Source organism: Chlorocebus sabaeus, chromosome 21, assembly GCF_047675955.1.
Source record: "Chlorocebus sabaeus isolate Y175 chromosome 21, mChlSab1.0.hap1, whole genome shotgun sequence".
In the NCBI taxonomy this organism is placed as follows: domain Eukaryota; kingdom Metazoa; phylum Chordata; class Mammalia; order Primates; family Cercopithecidae; genus Chlorocebus; species Chlorocebus sabaeus.
In genome coordinates this window covers 73235732-73261741 of record NC_132924.1, presented here as the reverse complement: position 1 = coordinate 73261741, position 26010 = coordinate 73235732, and the positions used below count along the sequence as shown (strand labels likewise).

The 26010-nt window shown below is 35.1% G+C and overlaps 1 long non-coding RNA gene and 1 pseudogene across 6 annotated transcripts in view; one reads left to right on the top strand and one right to left on the bottom strand.

Annotated features, from left to right (window-relative positions):
- The window catches only part of LOC119626230 (uncharacterized), a 198410-nt gene that overhangs the window by 108910 nt on the left and 63490 nt on the right, over window positions 1–26010 (top strand). For 5 of the 6 annotated variants that reach the window (XR_012090393.1, XR_012090386.1, XR_012090389.1 and 2 more), the window contains one exon: window positions 17064–17136. This is a non-coding gene — a long non-coding RNA (uncharacterized lncRNA). Of the gene's footprint in view, window positions 1–14008; window positions 14145–17063; window positions 17137–26010 lie in introns of all 6 variants that reach the window. The other variant, XR_012090392.1, reaches the window with a different exon arrangement.
- On the bottom strand, window positions 1436–6540 carry LOC140709677 (small ribosomal subunit protein uS5 pseudogene; annotated as a pseudogene).

Sequence of the window (26010 nt, the reverse complement as noted above, 5' to 3'; positions counted from 1 at the left end):
CAATTTAATATTTTTGCTTATGTCAGTCTTCACATCTATGGGGTTCCTAAATATCCCTTTATTTCTTTCATTATTGCCTCATCTCCATTTTCTCTGTTCGTTTTTTCTACAATTGTTAAGTTAATTGGTTCACTTGATCTTGTCATTCATCCTTTAATTGTTCAATATTTTTTCTATTTATCCTTTTCCTCCTATTTCTTAAAAATTTCTTTAGTTTGTCTCCTACTTTATTACACTTTACTAAGTATCTGATGCTCTATTCACTGCACATACATTGAAGATATTGGTATTATTCATTTTATCATCATCTCTTTCATTTGAAAGCCATGTAAATATATGTCTATTTCACCTCACATTGTTCCTTATCATTTCCTAATAGCTTGATTTCATCCAGTTTACTACCCTCTTGATGCACATTGAGAATGCAGACAAAAGATATTGTAACCTTTTTATTTTTACAAAACAGATTTTATATTAAAAGGACCAAAGGGAAACATACAGATTAAACTAACATTTGTCATGTTTACAAATAAATATTATATAAATGTTTATTCTGATTTATTTAGTACTTGTGAGAAAATATTAATTTCCTCTTAAGGAAATTTGCAAATAAAAAGAGATTTGTGTTATAAAATATGGTTAGTGGTCAAAGTACAGTTATGAGTTTTAGAACAAATACAAAATTGTTCCACTTTCTATAATTGCTGTAAAATCCTCGTCAAAATTCTTTAATTTTTCCAAACAGAAACTGTTGCAGGAAACATTCAGAAGAACTTAATACTTTGATGAAAAAGTTATTTCCAGTACTATATTATATTATTTTGTTTCAGAATTTTAGCAGACCATTACAATGATTTTTATCTGATTACTACCATGGGTAGTTTTCAGAAACTACCAGCTGAGGACATTTTTCTTGAGAGTGGCATTTACTGGAAGTAATTTGTAATTCAAAACGCTTATAAATGTGGTAGAAACTTTTCAGTTCCTAATTATAGTGGAAGATCATAAAAGGCTGTTTCCAATAGCTTACATACTTCTTTTTACCTAAAATACTATAAATACGAATATATCTATTATTTAATTCTTATTTAGATATTACAGTGTATCAGGCACTATTCAAAGAGTTTATACCTATTAGTTTATTTGATATTCTAACAGCCATATGAAGTGGTTACTATTAGTTTTCCTATTTTATAGATGAGGAATTTATAATTCCAGACAGATTAACTTGACAAAGTTCACATAGCTATGAAACTGGTGTTCATATATAGAAAAGTATTTTAATTTGATCTTATTCCTTTCACCCTGCTAAATTCTGTTATTATTTCTAATAATTTATCCATAAATTTAACTGAATTTCCTATGTATACAATGAATCATACCATGTGAGAAAAGAATAACTTACTTCCTGTATTTGATTGAAAAATAAATATTGTGTATCTTTATTGTGTATAATACATTGCTTTGAAACATGAATATATTATGGAATGGCTAGGTTGAGCTAATTAGCATATGCATTACCTCATTTACTTACCTTTTATTTTTGGTGAGAACACTTAAAATCTACTCAGGAATTTTAAAGAATATAATACATTTTATTTAACTTGATTCACCATATTGGAAAGTAGATCTCTTGAATTTACTCCTCCTAACTCATATTTTGTATCCTTTGACTAACATCTCCCTGCCTCCCTCACCATCACTAGTCCCTGGTAACCACCCTTCTCTCGATATCTATGAGTTCAATTTTTTTCATTTCCACATATAAGCGAAATTATATGGTGCTACTCTTTTTATGCCTAGCTTATTTCACTTTACATAATGTCCTCCAGGTTCATTCATGTTGTCACAAATGGCAGGATTTCCTTCTTTTTATAGTTGAATAATATTCCATTGTTTGTATATATTCCACATTTTCTTCATCCATTTATGTGTTGTTGGATACTTGATTTTCTTCCCTATCTTGTGTATTATAAACAGTGTTGAAATGAACACGAGACTGCAGATATTTCTTTGATATACCGATGTAATTACCTTTAAACATCTAACCAGTAGTGGGATTGCTGGATCATATGGCAGTTTTTTTTTATTATTTGAGAAATCTTTATACAGTTTGCATAGTGGCTGTACTAATTTAAATGTTCTATCATTTTAAAATCTTATGTCTTTATACAGCCTTATAATAATAATTCTTTGAATTTATTGATAATTGATTTATGAGCTTAAATTGTGATCATCGTTTTTGTAAATGTGTGAGAGCAACTTGTATTGTTTAATTGTGGGGCAGAAATCTTCATCTTTCCATTATATTGTGCTTATTTGTGATGTTCTCCTAACACCTCAGAAAAAAATTTATCTTTGTGTGTTTTTTTTTCTTTTCAAATCTCATGCCTTATGTTTTCTACATAATAGAAATTCATTGGCATTTATTGATAATTGATTCACTGCCTATAATATGCTTATTTAAAAACTGTTTTATATTTGGTTGAGAACAAATTGTATTCTCTTGTTTGGGGACAGAATTCCAGATCATACTACTAGGCCATGCTTGTTAACTATGTTGTTCATATATTTTCTATCTTTACCAATTTTTTAACTGTTTTATTTATCAAGTTAAAAACATGAAATATTCTACTGTAGGAATAGATGTATAAAGTTTCTCCCTATTGTTTTATCAATATGTCTATTAATATATTTTGAGGCTAGTTTATTAATATATGCTTGTTTTCTTCATGAGCATTTTGCGGGAAATTATCTAGTCGTAAAGATTCTTTTTGTCTTAAAGTTTATTCTCTCTTAAAAGACATATTTTTGCTGGGTAAAAACGTTTTGATTTCTAATCATTTTCTTATAATACTGTAGAGATATTATTTTAGTCTTTTGGTTTCATTTATTGCTGTGAGACGTCTTCCCTTTGTGTAATTTATGTTACTTTAAAATGATTGGTTTTTACACTCTAGTTTTTTTTTTTTCTTTTCCTTCTTAATTTTTTAAATTTTGGTGCACTGCAACTGCCATATCATGTGACTAAGTATGTAATATTTACTGCGCGTATTAGCTTCTTATATCTGTGGATTCAAGTTTGGCATTACTTCTGAAATGTTGTCAGTCATTTTCTTTAAATATTCCCTCCTCTTCATTTCCACTATATTTTCCACTAAACTCGACTTGCATTATTTTATCTTCAATATTTTTAAACTTCTCATTTATATTTGTCTTCTGGCTTATCTATACTGCATATTTCTTCCAATTTTCTTTTCTTTTCTTTTTTATTTTTTTCAGGCTTAATTCACTTTATTTTTCTTGTACAAAAACCCTATGTTGTAGCCACAGCTGGAGCCTGGGTCTGCTGCACGGAGACTCTGGTGTGGGTCTTGACAAGGTGGTCAGTGAATTCCTGATAGGGAGACTTGGTAAATACAGTCTCCTTCCAGAGGTCAGGGGTCAGGTAGCTGTAGGTCTTAGAGATGGCATCAAAGGTGGCCTTGGTGAAGTTGCCCAGGGTGGCAGTGCAGCCCAGGCTGAGGTGTAGCAGTCATCGATACCAGCCGTCATGAGCAGCTTCTTGGGCACAGGCGCTGAGACGATGCCAGTGCCCCTGGGTGCAGGGATGAGGCGCACCAGCACAGAGCCGCAGCGGCCTGTCACCTTGCAAGGGATGGTGTGGGGCTTGCCAATCTTGTTCCCCTAGTAACCTCTGTGCACGGGGACGATGGAGAGTTTGGCCAGGATGATGGCCCCACGGATGACGGTGGCCACCTCCTTGGAGCACGTAACACCCAGGCCGACGTGGCCATTGTAGTCCCCGATAGCAACAAACGCCTTGAACCTGGTGCGCTGGCCAGCACGGGTCTGCTTTTGCACAGGCATAATCTTCAAAACCTGGTCTTTGAGAGAGGCCCCCAAGAAAAAGTCAATGATCTCCGATTCCTTAATGGGCAGGGAGAAGAGGTAGATCTCCTCCAGGGACTTGATCTTCATGTCCTTGACCAAGCGGCCCAGCTTGGTGACAAGCATCCACTCCTTATCCTCGGACTTGCCTCCGTGAGTTCTGCGGTCCCGGCCCTGTCCACGGCCGACCCGGCCCCGGATGCCACTGCCGAAACCTCCGCAGAAGCCACCGCGGTTCCCCATCCCAGGGCCACCAGGGCCTCTGGGCCCCCCCGCTTCACTGCACCGGCATCATCTGCCATTTGGTGTTTTCTCAGAGAAGAAGCTTCCTCCAAATTTCAAATATCTGTTCAGAGTGGTGTGTGTTTGTTTTTGTTTTTTGTTTTTGAGACAGAGCCTTGCTCTGTCACCCAGGCTGCAGTGCCCTGGTGTAATCTTGGCTCAATGCAGCCTCTGCCTGCTGGGTTCGAGATTCTCGTACCTCAGCCTCCAGAGTAGCTGGAACTACAGGCACCTGCCTCCATGCCTGGCTAATTTTTGTAGTTTTAGTGGAGAAGGGGTTTCACTATGTTGGCCAGGCTGGTCTCAAACTCCTAACCTCAATTAATCTACCCACATCAGCCTTCAGGATTTTGAATTTTTTTTCCCACACATGAAATATTTTCAGTTAAAGTTAAAATTATTATTTTCTTAGTAATTACATTTTTTTTTCATATTTTGCTGAACATCCCTAATAGCCTCTATTAACAGCTTAGTGTTTTATTCCATCCTCTTATTTTAGGGCTTGGCAAACTTTTCCATAAGTATCCAGATGTTAAATATTTTCGGGCCATGGACCATACAGTCTTTGTTATAACCATTCAACTCTGCTGTTATAGTATAAACGCAACCATAGTAATGCAGAAACAAATGGACTGGCTGTATTTCAATAAAATTTTATTTACAAAAACATGTGGCTGGAGTATGGACTATAGTTTGCCAACCCCTGTCTATTTGTTTATACATTTCATATATAGCTATTTTATTTCTATGGATGGATGGATGGATGGATGGATGGATGGATGGATGGATGGATAGAGCTGATAGATGATGGAAAGAGAGAGAGATATTCAGGAACTACAAAGAACACCACTAAGATATTTCACAAGAAGATCTTAGTGAAAACTCCAAGGTCAAAATTAAGGAAAAAATGTTAAATGCAGCTAGAAAAAAAGGCCAGGTTGCCTACACAGGGAAGCCTATCAGACTAACAGTGAACCTCTCAGCAGAAACCCTACAAGCCAGGAGAGAGTGGAGGGCAATATTCAACATTCTCAAAAAAAGAATTTTCAACACAGAATTTCATATCCAGCCAAACTAAGCTTCATCAATGAAGGAGAAATAAAATTCTTTCCAGACAAGCAAATGGTGAGGGATTTCATCACCACCAGGCCTGCCTTGAAAGAGCTCTTGAAGGAAGCATTAAATATGAGAAGGAAAACCCAATACCAGCCCCTGCAAAAACACACCAAAATAAAAACACCAATGACACTATGAAGAAACTGCATCAACTAGTGTGCAAAGTAATCAGATTGCATTATGATGACAGGATCAAATTCAGACATAACAATATGAACCTTAATTTTAAATGGGCTAAATGCCCTCATTAAAAGACACAGATGAAGAGTCAAGACCCATTGGTGTGCTATATTCAGGAGACCCATCTCATGTGCAAAGACACATAAGCTCAAAATAAAAGGATGGAGGAAAATTTACCAAGCAAATGGAAAACAAAAGAAAAAAATGCAGAGGTTGCAATCCTAGCCTCTGACAAAACAGACTTTAAACCAACAAAGATGAAAAAAGACAAAGAAAGGCATTACATAATGGTAAAGAGATCAATTGAACCAGAAGAGTTAACTATTCTAAATATATATGTACCAAATGCAGGAGCACCCAGGTTTATAAAACAACTTCTGGGAGACCAACAAAGAGACTTAGACGCCCACCCAATAATACTGGGAGACTTTAACACCACACTGTCAATATTACACAGATCGGTGAGAGAGAAAATTAACAAGGCTATTCAGAACTTAAGCTAATCTCTGAATCAAGTGGATCTACTAGATATTGACAGAACTCTCCACCCTAAATCAACAGAATATACATTCTTCTCAGTTCCACATGGCACTTATTCTAAAATCTACCACATAATTGGAAGTAAAACACTCCTCAGCAAACGCAAAAGAACTGAAATCATAACAGTCTCTCAGACCACAGTGAAATCAAATTATAACTCGGGTTTAAGAAAGTCACTCAAAACCACACAACTACATGGAAATTGAACAACCTGTTCCTGAGTGACTCCTGGGTAAATAATAAAATTAAGGCAGAAATAAAGCTTTGAAATCAATGAAAACAAAGAGACAACATACCAGAATCTCTGGGACACAGTTAAAACAATGTTTAGAGGGAAATTTATAGCACTAAATGCCCACATCAGAGAGCTGGAAAGATCTCAAATCAATACCCTAATAACATCACAATTAAAAGAGCTAGAGAAGCAAGAGCAAACAAATCCAAAAGCTAGCAAAAGACAAGAAATAACTAAGATCAGAGCAGAACTGAAGGAGATAGAGACATGAAAAATGCTTCAAGAAAATCAATGAATCCAGGAGCTGGGCTTTTCTTTTCTTTTTTTTTCTTTTTTTTTTTTTTTTTTAAAAAAAAAGAATAGATAGACCACTAGCTAGAATAATAAAGAAGAAAAAAGAGAAGCATCAAATAGACACAATAAAAAGGGATAAAGGGGATATCACCGCTAACTCCACAGAAATACAAACTACCATGAGAGAATACTATAAACACCTCTATACAAATAAACTAGAAAATCTAGAAGAAATGGATAAATTGCTGCACACATACACCCTCCCAAGACTAAACAAGGAAGAAGTCAAATCCCTGAATGGACCAATAACAAGTTCTGAAATTGAGGCAGCAATTAATATACCACCTACGAAAAAAATCTCAGAACCAGATGGATTCACAGTTGAATTCTACCAGAGACACAAAAAGGAGCTGGTACCATTCCTTTGGAAACTATTCCAAACAATTGAAAAGAACGGACTCCTCCCTAACTTATTTTATGAGGCCAGCATCATCCTGATACCAAAACCTGTCAGAGACACAACAAAAAAAGAAAACTTCAGGCCAATATCCCTGATGAATATTGATGCGAAAAACCTCAATAAAATACTGGCAAACCGAATCCAGCAGCATTTCAAAAAGCTTATCCACCACAATCAGATTATTTTGTCCCATGGGGTGCTCACTTGATGTGGTGTTCTTCCCCTTCCCCTCGGAATGGGGCTTCCTGAGAACCAAACTCTAGTGATTGTTTTTGCTCTTCTGGATCTAGCTACTGGGCTTCGGGCTGGTGCTGGGGAGTATCTGCAAAGAGTCCTGTGATGTTATCTGTCTTCAGTTCTTGCAGCCATGGACACCAACATTTGCTCCGGTGGAGGTAGTAGGGGAGTGAATTGGACTCTGTGAGAGTCCTTGGTGTTTTTGTTTAGTGTACTGGTTTTGTGTTGGTAGGCCTCCAGCCAGGGAGTGGAGGTTTCAAGAGTCCATCAGCTGCAGTCTTATAAGGAGGTTGCAAACTTGCCCTAGGGATACCTGGTTATGTACTCAGGTTTCTCAGGTGGTGGGCAGGGCCATAGAACTCCCAAGAGATTATGACCTTTGTCTTTGGCTACCGGGGTGGGTAAAGAAAGACCACCAGGTGGGGTCAGGGATAGGCATCTGGTATATTCAGAAGCATTTTATTCTTTTTGATGCTCTTTTAAATGGAATTGCTTTCTTAATTTCACTTTGGATCACTAGTATATAAAAATAAAATTAATTTTTCTATATTGATCTTGTACCCCACAACTTTGCTAAATCTATATTAGTTCTAATAGTATTTTAGTGGATGCCTAGAATTCTTCATATATAAGTTCATGTTATTTGCAAATAAAGATAATTTTTTTTCTTTCCAATCTTGATGTCTTCAGGATAATTTTGATGGTGGAGAAGAACCAGGTACTGTCAGCTAGCTGAAAGCACACAGCAAAAGACATAAATTGATGGTTGAAGTTCTGATTAAATGAATATCAGATAGGTGCACTGCAAATTCTGTTTGAAGCAAAGTTGCTGACCTTTTACCTAGGGTTCCTTAAACTCCCCCTGTTTAGAAATGTCATTAATCTAAGAGTTTGAAAAGAGACTGAACAAACCTTCAGTGGAAGCAGATCAAATTAGAAGGTTATAGGTTCACAGGGGCATTGAACTTACAGGACCATAATATATATTTTACTGGCATAGCGAGAAGATTAAAATAGATGGCATCATAGTATCATGCCGTATTGACAGCATGTACATATATGTGAGCATATAAGGATAATTAATTATATAAAAAGTCATCAAAATTAGGATGACAAGCAACCATGACCAAAAAAATCATACAAGCTTTCCTTTTTTTTGCCAGATATTGTTGCTCAAAACCAGTTTCAGCAATGTATATATATCATAGTTTAAGTATAATGTAAATAACTACCATACATATAAAACCCATACTGCAATAGAGGTTCTAAGAAATTGTAAAACTAACTTTTATGGTTGTCCTTTTTAGACAGACCTTTCAAGAATATCCTGTAAGTATAACATACTACTTTTTTTGCCAATAATTTCCAGTAATTTCTCTTCACTTTTACCTTTGGAGGCAGTATGAGGAAATATTTGAAGTTATACTACCACAAGGTGCCCTACGAATTATTTTTTTCTCTAGGTACTTCTTGGCAGCTATCTGCATGACATGTGACTCTAATCCTAGGGTTTGATAAGTCCATTTCATGGTTATAACACAAAGCTTTCTTGAAATTGTATAAGGAGAAATGAATAAAACTCACCCAGAAGATAAATGTAGAAGTTTTGGTGGGGAATCTACATTTTCCTGTTGCTAATAGTTTTAATTTACCAGACTGACTTGCTTTTAAATTACAAAATTTTTAAAGTTTCATCCAAATCATCGAAATAGGACTGAATTCTAAACTTAAAAGAAGTTCAACTTTACATTATATTAGTCTTCCCCCAACCCCAGTCTAAAAAAGAATAGACTGCATTTAATATTAATAAAGAAAATGCCTTCTATTTGCATATCACATGATTAAAGTACTCTTCATACATTATCTTGATCTACTCAAAATTCTTGCACCTTAAATTAGTGGCAATTAATAATTTTTAATAGGTCCTAAATTCCTCAAAGCCTAGTAGTGTGTTTTTAATTTGCTTTTCTTTTCTTTTGAAGTTTTGTCTTTAAAAAATTATACTTCAATGTTTCATGAAATGTGTGGCAAAACATTATTACAGCATCCCTTACTGTACGTTCATATCTATCCATTTGACTAAGCATAGAGGTACCAATGTGTTAGATGATTATAACGTTTCTTCTTACTTGCTTATAAGACTCATCTCAGATTTATCCATTCTACATTAAGTAGGTTTTAATTAAACTACTATGAATTTAAAGTTTAATTCTCTAGTGCTTCTGGTAAAAAATATAGCTGAGAATAAGTCGTATAGCTGCTGATAGCTTCTTGCCAGCTTGGCAGCTCATGACTGCACTGTGGTGTGCTGGGCATCAACAATTTCAGAGAATGTTAGCATCAGATGAGATCACTCTGTCACCAGAATTGGACAAGACAATGCACTACAAATGCAAACATTACAGTGACAAATATCCTTCTCTCCTGGCAAATATGAGTGACTACTGCTTCTTCTCCAGTGACAATTCCAGCCCAACTTAGCGTCTCCCACCTCCTAGACAAATTAATAGGATACTCGTACCTAATTCCAAACAAACCAATAGTTCCTTAAACTTTCCCTCAAATTACCCAGAATAAGATTGAATTTATAATAATCCTATCATAAGTCTCTTATTTAATTCCTTCTCCACAATTTCCGTGGTGCATGATTTTCTTTACTGTAGCAAATTAATATACATAAATGTGTTTGACTATAATAGGTATGTTTCTGGCAGTCTTTAGGTAGTGGGATTCATATGTGCAAATATACACATACTTGGTCATGTGAATTTAGAGCTACATGCAATGACAGAGGGAAATACAGATACAGACAGAAAAAAAATATGCCAGTTTCCTGGAAATAACTTATCAAATATTTAAGAAGTGCTAGATGAGCAGCTGGACACTTGCACAAAATTAATGAAGAATAGCAATTTTCTGGCCAACACATTATAATATAACTAGGATTGGGTGATCCTGCTTGGTTTGAAAGAGACGGCAAAGCAAAGAACCCTATACGAGCTTTGAATTTTAAGAAAGTGAACGTCTATTCCAGGAAAGCATTACTCTTTAAATGCTACAAAATCTTGGAAAAGCACAAACAATTGTCAATCCCCACCACTCTGGTGTTTTATGAAGAGCTGATCCTGAGCCACTGGAGGCTCCCCTGGAAGTTTCTTCTTCACTTCTTATTCAGGTCTGTTAAAATTTTGCTATTTTCAAACATGATGTTTCTTTGTTCCTAATGTTCCTGTGTAACTATAGTCTTTCGGGCACACAATGAGGAAATTGGCCTTCAGACCTTATTTTAACACTCAATATTTGTAGCCACTGTGCTCAAATAGTCTTTTCAGTCAGGTCTCATTTCTCATTAGTTCCAGGATAAGCCAAGGATTTCAGTCCAATTTGCTGTGATCCGTGGTACCATTTTGAATTCTTCTCAGACCCTTTCTGCTTCCATCAGTTTGGTTTGTCACACTGACATCTGGTGGACGAGACGTTTGGTCGCAAACACTTCATCACAAGACTTCATTTCAAATCACTCACTGCTGTAGATCAAACAAATGGTTGCCAATAAAGTGTCTGGCTATTTGAACTCTTGTTTTTGTTTTTTTCTTGTTCTCCACTGCTTCACCAATCTCAACTAGTTTTCTTCAGCCTCCCAGGAGCTCTCAAATTTTCTCAAGACAGGAGTCACAAGAACAAATGCAGATTTATATGTCAGTAGTGATCAACCAACTTAGATTGTGCCTGTATGTAGGTATTAATTTTAATCCTTGATTAATTTTACTGGTTCAGCTAATCTAGATGGACTTTATGAACAGATACAGTCTTAAGTAGAGGCAAATCCAATATTTTTCTTTAAACTGTGAAGACAATTGAAACTGTTACAGGAATGGAGGTCGTCTAACTAATAGAAAGCTGTGAAATATACTTGTAGCACAGATTTTGTTTTTGAGTCTGCCTACATTTGTAGCAAAGATTTCAAAGGCATTCACTTTTTTTCTTCACAAATTAAATGGGCAACCCATTCTTGATTAATTAAATAATATATCGTAAATGAAAACATTTGAATGATTTTTACATTATGAAGGATTCTGAATTAGTATTTATCTTTATAATTATCTGTCATGTTAAAGATTTAGGCATCAGTAAATGAAGCCCCGTAAGATGTGTACACGGAATGCTGACAGTGAAAAGTCTAGTGAAACGGTAGCTTCTCTAGGAAATGCATTGAATTTGATTCTATCAGAAATAATGTATCCTATAAGATTTATAATTATTAGATAAACCATTTAAAAGTAGATACCTTCATTGTTTGCTAGTATGCGGTAAAAATGGGAAAATACAAAACAAACAGCATAGTCAATAGTTTTTTAATGAAATAAAAGTTAAATAGAATCAGTTCTTGTGAAATAGAGAAAACTTAATTTTAGATATTCCTGTGACAGTAAAGATGGTATAACAATAAGCCAGAGGCATGAGACACTTTCTAGTTGATTTTAAATACTGCAGTTTTATTTTCTCAATCTACACTTTTAAGTAATACTACACAGAGAATGTAGTGGGTTCATTACAGTAAATGTAAAACAGAAACATACTACTGAAATAGGCATTTTTTTAAAATCATCTTTCTAGTCAGGATAACTTTACTCTCTGCATCTCAAATTCTTATATGTACTGCAGACATACTAAGATTAGGAACATATTAATAACAAAAGTAAATAGTAAGAGTGACACCTTTTATCTAATGAGTGCTTTGTGCCTTCAATTCTATCTTGCTAGGGCATCAGACCAGAGAGAGAAAAAAGACGCCTGTTTTTTTGAGACAAAACTAAACAAAATTTCTCTGAGGTCAGGAGAAATAAGGGTGACCAATCAAGAACTATCACCACCAATTTTTCCTTAGATAAGGGGATTCATCCTTCTGTTGTAACTTCATCTACACCATGGAATACAGTGCAGTCATAAAAAAGAATGAGTTCATATCCTTTGCAGGGACAGGATGAAGCTGGAAGCCATCATTCTCAGCAAACTAACACAGGAGCAGGAAACCAAACACTGCATGTTCGTACTCATAAGTGGGAGCTGAACAATAAGAACACATGGACATGGAGCGGAACATCACACACTGGGGCCTGTCGTGAGGTGGCAGACAAGGGGAGGGAGAGCATTAGGAGAAATACCTAATGCATGTGGGGCTTAAAACCTAGATGACCGGTTGATAGGCATTTTTATAGATAGCAAATTGGAGAATAAAAAGCACAATGGATTTTTCTCTGGAGCAAATCGTCCTGCTACACAATGGTGGTTAAAATTGATACCATTCTTGGAAAGTAATCTCCTCAAATGTCTCTGTTAAAGACCCCAAGCAAATGCTGGCAATTAAATGAACAATTTTATAATTTTGTTCTAGAGTATAAATTAAAGTTGAAATAAATGTAGTGTGTATCAATACATTTATTTAGAACAAACTACTTTTAATGTGAGTCAAGGTTGAGCTCCTATTTGAGAAGTTTTCCTGGTATAGTCAACAAAAGAGTTTTGATTAAATTATAATATTTTGGTAAACACTCATAGCCATTTAACATTTTTATTCTGATTGCATAAAATGAGTGTTGCAATAAAACCAGTTTGACACTTGTTTCATTGTCTCATGTTTATGATATTTGTAAGATATTTCAATAAATTTATATATATAAGAATATTTATATACTATGTGTACCAATAAGAAAAATATGAAAGCTCAGAACAAAAAGGAGATTAAATTATCCACTAAATTCTTACTGGGTATGCAATCTTCCTGAAAATGATTACCTTGAGTCCTTTCTGCCTATTGTATTCCTTGAAAACCCATCATCCAGGGTTTCTTAGCTAATTAAAGATACAAAATAATTACCGATACCAATCATCTTTGTTCTACATAAATGTCTTTTGTCTTAATCTTAGCTCCTGGGGTTTACTGACCAGTGTAGTTGCTTTGTTTGCAACTTTTAAACGCCGGCATATTTACAACTGATTCAGGAAGCATGTTTTAAAAAGCAGATTTCTAGGCACCACACTTAGAGATTCTAATACATTATGTCTGTTGAGGCCCTAGGAATCTGCATTTTAATTTGTATCTGCAGCTGATTGTGAGGTAGGCTCACAAGCAAAACTTAAGGAATCCCGTGGATACTTCATAAGAATGATAAAGAGCTGGGCAAATGAAGTAAGTTAAATAGTGTATTGTTTCATGCCCCAGTAGTTTCCGAAACTTTATAGTAGAGTTTTGTTCTTCAACAGGACCTTCGCAGTTAATATAAATTTGAAAGTTGAGAGCACCTACAATTCATGAGCAAAAAAGGGAGACCATACACCTTTTCCCCTTGGTTCACTGTTAATTTGATCAGAGAGACAGATGGATGTCAAATGGCCAAAGGTTTAATAGCAATCATTGGCTTCTGACTGGCATGTTGGAACTGGTACAGTATGCCAGTAATCTTAGTTGAGTGAGCACTTTCCCAGACAGATCTCTTTGCTACTTTAGGCCATTAGTATCTGTGCACAGCCAGATCAGGAATTGCACATATAGCAGATTGGAACTGTGATAGGAAGTGACTGAAGTCACCCAGTAGGATACTAGAGGCATTAATAAATACTGTTGGCAGATCAAACTTGATATGCTAAAATTTGCTATTTCAGAACATTTTGAGGTTAAAAGAAAAATTAAAAAGCCACATCTTTGAAGGCAACTGAGTTTATGATTAAGTTATGATTTAAATTGATTGTATGTGTGTGTTTTCTGTTACTAGCACTCTGACCAAGTCTGAATTCACCAATAAAAAAGGGATAATGATGCCTATTGTGTAAGACTGCTGTGAAGATTAAAAGAGGCCAAAAACTTAAAAATGCTTTACAGAGTCCCAGGAAAAAAATGTGTACAAATGTGTATGTATTTTTCTTACTCGTTCCAGTTTGTTTGTTATGAATACATTTTGAATCTTTCCTCAATTTCAGCTTATGTGTCTAAATCTCCTTTTTACTTTTATTGAAAAAAGATTATCAGTAGTTTTAAAAAAGTGTTAGGGAATAATCAGGATATAAAAGAAAATTGAATTTTAGCCTGTTGTAGACAGGAGGATTTTTGATACTTGTTTTCTGTCATATAAACAGCATTTATTTTCCCTTTGACAACTTTTGAAGAAAATGTTCAAATAAACCCAGATATCTTTTATAACTATTGAGTGCTGTTAATTTTACTTGGATATTAGAAATAAATATATACTATTTTATTTGAAAATCATAACATACACTTAAATATAATTTTACAGGTTTTTACTGAGAAACACATATTTACATTTTATTTTGAAAATAGGATGTATAAGAAAGAAAATAAGTAACTTTCCAAATATACTTGTTTTCTATAAGATGAAGCCAACTTTCTCACTAATCATTTTTGATTTTAGATTTTTCGCTTACAACTTTCCTTGGTTTAAAATGACTTAGATCTCATTTTTTTAAAGACACAAATATGCTTTATGTAGGTGATGTTATTATATTTGCACAGAACCATTTAACAACCGCAATAAAGAATGATACAAAAAGTTTAGATTAAAGAAAGTTTAAATTAAAAATTAAATTCTTGGTAAAAGAATTCCGTAATAAGAAGTTGAATGTTGGCCGGGCGCGGTGGCTCACGCCTGCAATCCCAGCACTTTGGGAGGCTGAAGTGGGCAGATCACGAGGTCAGCAGATCGAGACCATCCTGGCTAACACGGGGAAACCCCCTCTCTACTAAAAAATACAAAAAAATTAGCCGGGCGAGGTGGCGGGCGCCTGTAGTCCCAGCTACTAAGGAGGCTGAGGCAGGAGAATGGCGTGAACCCGGGAGGCGGAGCTGATAGCCGAGATGGCGCCACTGCACTCCAGCCTGGGTGACAAAAAGAGACTCCGTGCCAAAAAAAGAAAAAAAAAAAAAAAAAACAGTTGAATGTTTATACAAATCTTATCCTAAGAACAACATTTGAAAGGTCGTCAGTTTGTCTTAAATTGTTTTCAAGTGGATTTGGTTACTAACGTGAAAGAAAAGGCTTTCATCTGAAGACTGTTTCAGTTTCTGAAGTTGTCCTATACAATTGACTTCTCTACATTGTTGTCGTGATTAATTTCTAATATAGTCTTAATATTAGGTTGGTGCAAAAGTAATTGTGGTTTTTGCCATTTACAATGAAGACTTCAAAAATCATCCAATACGATGAAATATAAAACCCTTCAGGTATTAATACACAAGTATAATTATGAACTCTCTTGGGGGTCTGAAATTACATTTTAACTCTTTGATGTAATTTAAATGCTCCCAACTTAAAGTACCTTTTAAAATTAAAACATTTGTTAGAATATTCTAAAATCAAGATCTATAATGACAAGAGCCAAACTACATGATTATTAAGACCTACAGTGTTTCATTGTAAAAATAAGGGAAAACTGGCTGGTGAATCTGCAGTTCACCTACCAGCTTTTGTACTAATTAGGAAATTAAACGCAGGGCTTGCCAGCAGTGTTGCTTCATTTAAAACAAAATATGAAAAAAAAAGTGCATATATGATAAACTTGGGTAGACCCAAGTTTGAGTAGAAAGCATTGTCTAAATAGTCACTGCTTTTCATCAGATAGGGATGCATTTATTATATTTGTATTCTCTACTCTCTAAATTTGAAAAATGTTCCTAGTGAAGAGATTAACTTTAAAAACGTGACTAAGAATGATGTTCGTTTTTTTTTTCTTCTCAATTCATGTTGCCAGCTTCTAAAATGTCTAGGTACAATTAGGTTATTTATAAGACGTGATGTATCCTTAGACCATGTTATGATTTATACTTCTGTATAGAGAAAGAGTTGACCAAAAATGGCAGAAGGTTAGAATAATAAGTATAAGTTTTGAAATATTTCATCATTAAATATTTTCTTTGAGTACCATGGTCATTTTTTTTCTTCACTTCTTTTAGTCTGGAAATTGGTAATTTCTTTTAAAACAAGTGTGGCTGTATGTAATATAATACTATAGTTCAACTATTTGTAAATTTTTATCATGTGTTCCTTTCCAAAATGCATGCATGTAAGATTACAAATGTACATATTCTCAGCCAATTCTGCTATTTCCTACAAAATATTTATGAAAGAATGTATTATTGGCAAATGTAAACTATAGTGTAGCTCACCTAATGTACAAAATGTAATACTTGTCTAAAAAATATTTTTAAAATAAAAATTTTGCTATTCTTTCATGAACTGAAATGTAATATTATAAAATACTTGTGTATGTTAACTATTAGAAAAGTATAGAATAAAGTTTGAAGAATGCAGGCGTTATTGAAAATAGTCAAATTTTCAATAAGCTTCCAAGAATATTGCAGATATCTACATTTTCTTCATTTTAAGAACAAGAATCTCATTTAACTTAGTTGAATGAACATAAGGCCTCGGGGATATCATTTCAATGTCACTTCATATCAAACCAATACATTAAAACCAGTGTTCCAAATATTCTAACCTATTCAAGCAAAAAACATTCACCAAAGTAAAATGCAATGTAAAAGGCACTATAGAGTAGTTTCAAAGTAACAACTGTCCTATGGTTAGTCACATGAATATTTAGAATAAAGGAAAAAGTAATGAAATGGAAACGTAGAGAAAGAGAACTCGGAATATGCTTAAATGTGTACAAATAACAGTCAATTTGCAAATAGCACAAACTCATATATCAGTCAACAACAAGGAGTTTTGGTTGATAGAAAAAGAAGGAGTCCTAATATAAAATTAATTTCCTCTGTTTCTTTTTCTTTTGTTTTGTTTTAAATTTGTTCCCTAGATCTGTTTTGTGGGAAAGGAAAGGAGTGACTCTACTGAACATCTGTAATACCCAGCTGCACGTTGGCATTTGGGTAAGATTTGATTGATGGCGTACTTGAATATAGATTTACAAATGTGGCCCAAGGCCAGTTTTCCCTTATTTCTACAATGAAGCACTGTAAGTCTTAATATTAAGTGTTTACTGGAAAGGAGAATAAGAAAGCAGTTTCTAGCAAAACGCAGAGAATGAAAACAGGTGAATTAATCAGTATTACTACCTACCCATAGGTCCCACAGCTTATCATAGATATTCCAACCATGAAATGCTAGCTACTCAATAGTACAGAAAAATTGCCTTAAAATAGCCTGCCAGTGCTATTACCCTAGTGCTGTCAATTGGATACTCTCAAAACTTATGTTTTGTCTACTAATCCTTTTGTGGGGTTTTTTGTATGTTTATTTGTTTTACATTTGGGTTCTCTCTTTGTTAAAATCCAAAAGGTATAACATGGTTTGATTAGAGGCTTCTAAAACAGCACATCGAAAACCTTATGGTCTGGAAACTATTTATGGGCTTGAGAATTGTTACAGAGTAATAAACACATTTTTTTACCTTTGCCTAAAATTTGTATATCTGTCTATACAAAAAAGAAAATCTTGTAATTCTACTTTCAAACCTATTAAATTAATGGGAGAGATTGCAACTAATATTTGGTACTTTTCCACAAAAGTTTGAAAGGATGGCTAAACTTTACCATGAGGTAAATAACAACACATCACAGTTGAAATTGGCAGATGTGGAAAGGTGAAGTTCATGTTATTAATTTCCTGGAATCACTTAAACTTTCAGAAATATGCCTTTACTTCCGTCAGTGAAAGACTTTCCCATCTATGAAGCAAAATCTGATATTTTTAAAAGATCAGCTTACCAGAACTATTATTTATTTAACAAGAGAAAAAGATATTCCTAATATGAAACTATGCTTAAGTTTAAAATGGCCCAAACTCTTCATCATGTTTTGATTTGTGTCCCGATGATGTCAAGAATACCTCTTAGCCCTTATAAAGATATTACTCATGTTTTTTCTCCTTTGTGTTCCCCATGGAAGTTTACTTTATTGGACATACTAATGCTCTTCTTATTTCTAGCTTACCTTGCTTTTTTAAAACACTATTTAATAATATAAATAGTAATAATAATATGACTACATATTAGCATAGCTCTTTTAAATTAGCAAGCTTTCTTGTAGATGTAATTTAAAATTATAATCACATAAATTGTATAAAATATGTAGAATAGGAGTGTATATTCAAATTAGCCCCATAAATGGATCAAATTTATTAGCTAGATAATAGATAAGAAAGAGCTGGAGTTGGAACTCTGAAAGCCTAACTCCAAACTTAGAAATTCTTCCTGGTTGACTCACCACGACTGGCTTCCAAAGCATGCTTCATATACCTTTTCTATTCACTTATGTAAGTATCTCATAATGTTACTGTATATAAATTAGAAAGTATATCATCAAATGTGATCAGAAACTCTACGTGATCAAAATATGGATGAAATTAGAGAGAATCTCTCTAAAACATTTTTGTCCAGAAACATAAATATCCATGAACTGCTAAAACTTTGAACGTAATTTTTATTGTTGTTATTTAAGATTATTTGATTCCTTATTTCAAATTCTAATTGACAACACAAATAACCTTTAAACTTTTAAGGGAAAGAAGTTAAATTCTAACACTTAGGAAAAAATAAAGGTGAAATGCAAAATTCCAGTATGCTCTAAAATATAAAAGTACTAAACAAACAAACAAAAAGCAAATATGCACTTACAAATACAGAAGAGCATTTAATAAAATCTATTTATGAGATTCTCCACAAACATACAGAGTTAATGTAAATAACTGATGCTAACACTATGGTTATTGGTAATTCAATAAACATTGACTTTTGGAGGAAATAATCACAAATTAAGGTGAATAATATAAAGTGGAGTAAATAACTAATATTTGCTGAATTTGTTTTTGTGAGGTTATTCTAATTTATTCTCATACAGGAAAACAAAAATATATCCAGAATAATGTCATTATATAGACCTTGAGTAAGAAACAAGAAATCTGTTTAATAGTAAAATTAAATGTATGTGTTAAGGTAAAAAAAAGTTTGGATGCTGAGATAGAATACTTTCCACTTTTGTGGTTGACAAATGCCAGGATTATTTTATAGCAATTACATTTTGTAGGTCCATTGCTTTCACATTTCAGTTGTCATGATAATGTTAATTGTATAGCATCCATCATAAATTTAAAAGGGCAAACACAATGTTCCATTTGAAAAAGACTTTGATAATTTATAGGGGCAAAAAAAAAAAAAAAACCTTGAAGTCTATACAAGACTTATACAGAATTCTTAACCCTTTTAATCACAGAAGCATTTTGTTCATTCCCTCAGCCAGAGACAATGACAACAGAATTTTAAATCATTTTCATCTAGGCTTTCAAAAATTTGAGAGCCATGCAGTTTTATTTTTAAAACACTGGTAAGTAATTATACATGACTGTGATGCTATACATTTGCAATATTAACCCTTGAAGGGTTTTTAAATAATCTATACATGGGCTGTTCACTCCTGAGCAACATTTTATGTCCTCATTCAGAAATGCTTCCAAAAGTTGGAGTTTGAATTGTAGCCTTTGTCGTAGTCAGTAAAATCAGGCAGGGAACGGTGGCTCACGCCTATAATCCCAACACTTTGGGAGGCCGAGGCTGGTGGATCCCCTGAGGTCAGGTGTACGAGACCAGCCTGGCCAACATGGTGAAACCCCGTCTCTACTAAAAACACAAAAATTAGCCAGGCATGGTGGGGCATGTCTGTAATCCCAGCTATTTGGGAGGCTGAGGCGGGAGAATTGCTTGAACCCAGTAGGCAGAGTTTGCAGTGAAACGAGATCACGCCACTGCAATCCAGCCTGGGTGACAGGGCAAGACTCTGTCTCAAAACAAAGCAAAACAAAACAAAATCAATAAAATTGTGTAGGAAAAACTTGCTTTCACCTTGTTTTTCCTCTACTCTCACATCACAGTAATGATCACACAGAAGACTTCTGTGACCAAATGAATGAGGGTTTTCTCCCCACACACCAAGCAGCAGACACCAGCTGGTTGTCGTCTAATTCAATTCCGACACTGTCTACCCAGAGATAGTGTCAGATCCCACAGGTTGAGGGCTCAGTCTCCAAGACTGCTCCCTCACATACACCCAGTTGCAAGTCTGGGCCTACAGAAGTTCTGATCAATCAGCTTTAAGTTGGGGTTCCCATGAACCAAATCAAAGTTGGGTTTGATTAATTTGCTGGAGAGGTTCAAAGAACTCAGGGAAACACGTTTACCAGTTTATTATAAAGGGTACTGCAATTGACACAGATGAAGAGACACATAGGGCAAGGTATTGGGAAAGGGGCAATTTCCCAAGTTCCAGGGAGGAACTTTCACGCCCTCCCTGGCTGTGCCACCCTCCAGGAACCTCCACGTGGTCAACTCCCGAAGCTCATTGAACCCTGACCTCTTGGGTTTTTATGGAAACTTCATGACATCCACATTCCTTCCCCCAGTGTATAGGGTAGAACTCTCTCATGGGAGGGTCCTAAGACCCACAGTGAGAAAGGTGGAGAAACATTAGAGTGAAAGGAGGGGAGGAGAAGGTCAGAGGCCTGCCTTGAGGTCTAACATAGCCAACGCTGTAACAAAAAGCTGCAACAATGCCTATGGGAGTTACAAGCCAGGAACCATGGATGAAAACCAGTATATATCATAACACTACAAAAAAAAAAAAGGAAATTTATCAATTAACGATATTACTGGGCCTGGTGGCTTACACCTGTAATCTCAGGGCTTTGGGAGGCAGAAATGGGAGGATTGCTTGAGGCCAGAAGTTTGAGATCAGTCTGGGCAACATAGTGAGATCCCATCTTTACAAAAAATAAAATAAATTAACCAGGTGCACTAGTGGTGCCTCGTGCCTATAGTCCCAGCTACTTGAGAAGCTGAGGTGTGAGAATTGCTGGAGTCCAGGAGTTCCAGGCTGCAGTGAGCTGTGATCATGCCACTGCACTGTAGCCCAAGTGACAGAGCAAGAACTTGTCTTAAAACAAAAGCAATTAAAAAAATACATTATTTCATAGTAACATTTTTTTCTTGTCATTCTACTAAAAGTGTTAAGATCTACTATCAGATAGGATAATAATGAGTCGTTAATGCATGTTTGCAATGGAGTAATTTATATTTGCAAAGCTTCAGAATCTAGGAAGGGGAGGAGAAGCAAAAAAAAGAGGAGGTGGAATGATAGGAAAAGAAGGAGGAGGGGGGAGAATAACATTTCGATTGCCTATGGCATTAATACATTCATTTATAAAGTAAGTATGAACTATGTTTAAATATTGTCAAGAATTAAACTAATGCACAATATATTATTTCATAATTATTAAATTAATCCAAATTTGTATAAATAAGGATTTAAATTATCATTAAATTAACCAGTTGTTTAAATTTGCTTTACTTTTACTCTTAAATGGCAAAGAAAATTTTTCTCTTATTAGTAACTTATGGAAGCAAAAGGGTAAAAAACGGGTTTGAAAATATTACTCTAAATAATAGTAAGTTATTTTTCATCAACATTTGGTTGAATGATCTAAGTCCTTTTGGACTGTCGAACTATCAGCCCTGATGGAATAGTGCATCCATTTTCAATGATGAACAATGGATTTTTACAGTTCAGGGCTTTGGCTCCTTTCCATGAAGTATAGAAAACGCGTTGCAGAAAATAATGCTGTAAAACAAAACCAGCCAGGAGTCAGGGTCAGGAGATTCTTTTACTTTTTTTTTTTTTTTTTCCATAGATGTCTTGGATATTTGGGTCATGTTCTAAACTTAGCTCAGAGATGTAATACTGTCTAGTAGGGGGCTCAATTTTCAGTCTGTGTGTAGGAATTTCTAAAGATTTACATTCTAAATTCTTAAATCAATTAAAGTCCTAATGTGTATTCTCTAGCTGCAGAGCCTTCATCCCAATTCTAACACAAGAAGCATAACTCTACAACCTTTGTAGTATTTAGCTTGTATCATTTTCAAGAGAAACTGGGCATTGTCTTATAGAGCTGGTACTCAGGATCGTAACATGATTTTTCTTCTTTTTTCTCCATGGAAATGTCTACCCCATGGTGTTTAAACATGACATTGTAAAGAATAATCAGTAGAGACTTTAGCTGAGCCAGGCAGTTACTGTTTTCTTTTGAAATAGATGATCAATAATATTCTCCCCTCTTGTATTTTGTTTCCCTCTTTTTTTAAAGGGAATCAGAAACTTAACTACTTCTAAATATAACAATATAAATTTAAAAAGGAACTATACTGTTAGGTACCAAGAAATGTGTAAATTTTGTGTTTTCTTCAATTATGATTGTCTCAGAAATGTACCCTGCATACCAAAAATGGGTTGAAAGCTACTGCAGCACGATATCCATGTTGCAATTGGCCACCATCATCTTTGTTCACTATTTTTGAAGTTTTCTGAGACAAAATTTTGCTTACCTTCTTCCCATCCTCTTTGCCTCTCTCTTACCTCTTGCATTCAGTGTTTCCTTTTCATCTCTCTTCTTTCTGTATTTAATGGATCATTTAAAAGTCCTGTTCTCCTTTTCTTAGTAGATCTCATCTTTCAGGAGTCCCCTGAATCCACACATGGCAAATGTTTCAAATTTATACATTTTAATAGTCACTTGGGTGCTATATGAAGGAGTGGGAAAGATAGCAGACACTTTCTCTGGCTTTTTCCTTGCTCCTCATTTTGGCCAGATCACCATCAGCAACTCTGATTAAGCTGTTCTCCTTTAGCACTGAATTTAATTATTTTCTAAAATCCAAAGACTTTGCAGAAAAGTGTTCTTTTCCTATCATATCTCTATAACATTTTTCATCCTCTGATGATTCTGAAACATTTCTAACTAGTGGCATCTTTGCTATGATTGTAACTCATAAACAGCATCTGAGTTATGCAACATGGCTTAGGTAGAGAAAGTGGCAAATATTTTTTGGCTCTAACCAAATTTCCTATTTCTGTTTTCATAGTCTACATACAGAAAGAAAACAAAGCCCTGAGCAAGAAACCTGCTATGTGGGTGTCAGTACCTTGAAAGCCAGGATGGGTACAAGCTGTTCAGAGGCTTTCAGCCTATCAATTAATGTTTTCCCCAAAGCTATGGTCAACCACACTCTGCAGAAGTATGCTAAATAGGCATTGTGCAAGTATTGCTCATTCACAGGCAAAAAATTTTGCTTTCTGTTCTTGTGCAGTCTTACATGAATAAGGAGTTGGAAACAGCTTCCTGTGCTACATGAAACAGAACTCCTGGGTTAAAATTAGTCCCAGCAACACCCGTAATTAGCGATATAGTATGACATGTGTTGCTTACCCTCTCTGGCCCTCGCTTTTCTCATTTTGAAGGTTGTTCTTGACCAAAAATATATGGCATTAAAGTTTTAGCAAACGAAAGCCATTTATCTTTCTTCCATGACTGAAACTGAAGTGAGCTGGGACTGATAGAAAATTTTGTCTGTGTTAAGAAATCACACGGTTACTTAACTACCACCACCACCTCACCCCTCCAATCAACCACCACCAAAACTGATTTACTTATTTATGTATGTATTTATGGAGATGGAGTTTCACCTGTCACGCAGGCTAGAGTGCAGTGGCGCAGTCATGGCTGACTGTGACCCCGATCTCCCAGACTCAAGTGATTGTCTCACCTCAGCCTCCTGAGTACCTGAGACTACAGGCACGTGCCACTACATCTGGCTAATTTTTTAAAAATGTTTTTTGTAGAGACAGGTTTTCGCCACAGTACCCAGGCTGGTCTCAAATTCCTGGGCTCAAGCCATCCTCCCACCTCAGCCTCCCAAAGTGCTGAGATTACAGGTGCGAGCCATTGGGCTATAAAACCTGGCTTGTAAGAGGGATTTCCATCTCACTTTGGAACATTTGGTTTCTGATCACAACTGGTTGGATCATGGATGGCTGACGAATCCAAGAGCAGGCAAGCGAAATCATGGGTCATGGCCCAAATGGCCTGGATAGAAAGGAAAAATTATATGACTTGATTTTTGTCTAGAAATATAGAAGAACATGGAACAGTTTGAAACTGCTGAAGCTGAAATGATATGAGAGGAGGACATGGGGCGACTGGGCCAAATTTATTAAGAAACCTCAAATATGAATAAGATTAGAAAGTAGTAACTCTAATAGATAACCCTATGAGATAGGGAGAAAAATGGAAAGTCCAATGTAAGACAAACGTAGTAGTAAAGGAGAGTTAGAAAAAAAGTCACACTGAGGACACGTGCTAGAATAAATCTCCAGGGGCCCCTCCTGGGTTCCTTCTTAGCGTACCTCTTCCTGTGTGCTGGTTGTTACTAATTTTCTGAGTTTGATTTAGGGGAGCTTTCTATACTAAATTTCATATTGCTTGAGGCTTCCAAATAAAGTTAAAATCTTTCCACCCAACCAACTTACAGTAAAATAATCATTCTATGATTTTTAAACTCCAAACTCCATATTCCCATATGGTATTTTCATTTTATTAATTCCAAGATGTTTATAATTGAAAGAGTATTTAGAAGATATTTTGAAACAGAAAATTTTGCATGAATATTACCTACTCTGGAACTTTGCTTCTCATATCCTCAATAACAGCACCAACTTGACAAGAAATCCCGTTCAAAATGCTACTCACCCACCAAAGAAGATGACATTTATATTATGTGTACTAGAGTTTTATTGGTTTGATTAATACATCTCCGTGTCCTACCATTAATACAAACATAAACATGCAGTCCTATTAAACTTCATCTTCGTGATTAAGATATTACATATTAAATAAAAATATTTTCCATTTTTACTGTCCCTAATTTAAAATTAAATTCATCCAGATGAGAATATGTCAAAGAAAGATCATAAGACTTTTGCTAAGAAACATATTTTAAATGTCACCCCTAAAAGTTACATTTCATTCTTAAAAAAAGAAAACCATGCTTTCTATATCACACTGCATTGGGGCATTCACGATTAATGAAGACATTTGACAACCAATGTTGAATTTATTTTTTATTTTAGAAAAAGAGTAACATATGCAAGATAATATGAGCAATGGAATAGAAACAGAGTAGAAACAGAAGCCTGTTTGATTCAAATGAGGAAAAATATATCGACGCTGACTTTACACTATATATACAAAGAAATAAAGAGCAGAGATTACAGCAGGGTTCAGCATTTGCTTGGAGAAAACTCTTGATCTTGTGTAGTCTCTACCATACTCCTTGCCCCTAGCCAAAATAAACAGAATCTGCATTTTGTTAAGCAAACATAGGTTCAGTATAATTCCTAGTTTTCACTTGACCTCTTGTTGCTATATTTTTCTTCCTAAAGAGAAATTGGAAGCTGCTACTAAGACCAGACAGAAACCGTGTCTGGGAAACATCAGGAACAGCTCTGATCCATGCTTTGAAGTAGATAAGGTGGCTTTCAATAGCCCTCATTTCCCTTTTTGTCCTCATCTTCCTATCCTGGTATTGCTGCCTCTCAGGTTTCTGACCAAAATGTCATCCTAATCCTTTCTTCTTGTTTTTGTTGTTATAATCTTTCCTTCTTCACCCTTTTCCCCAGCACTTAGATATGTGGTTGCCAAACTTTATCCTAATGAAGTAACCTCTGCTATGTAGAATCAGTTCCTAACGTGTCGATTAATTGGCCAGATAAATGAATACAAGCTAATACTCTCTTAGATGATCATAGTGTATTGAAAAAAAAAAAATCTTCATCTGTATGGTCAGATCTGTATGTGACTCTATTATAAGGGATTTTGATAAGCCTTAATTCAAACAGAATTTTCAGGGTTTATATTCTGTTTAT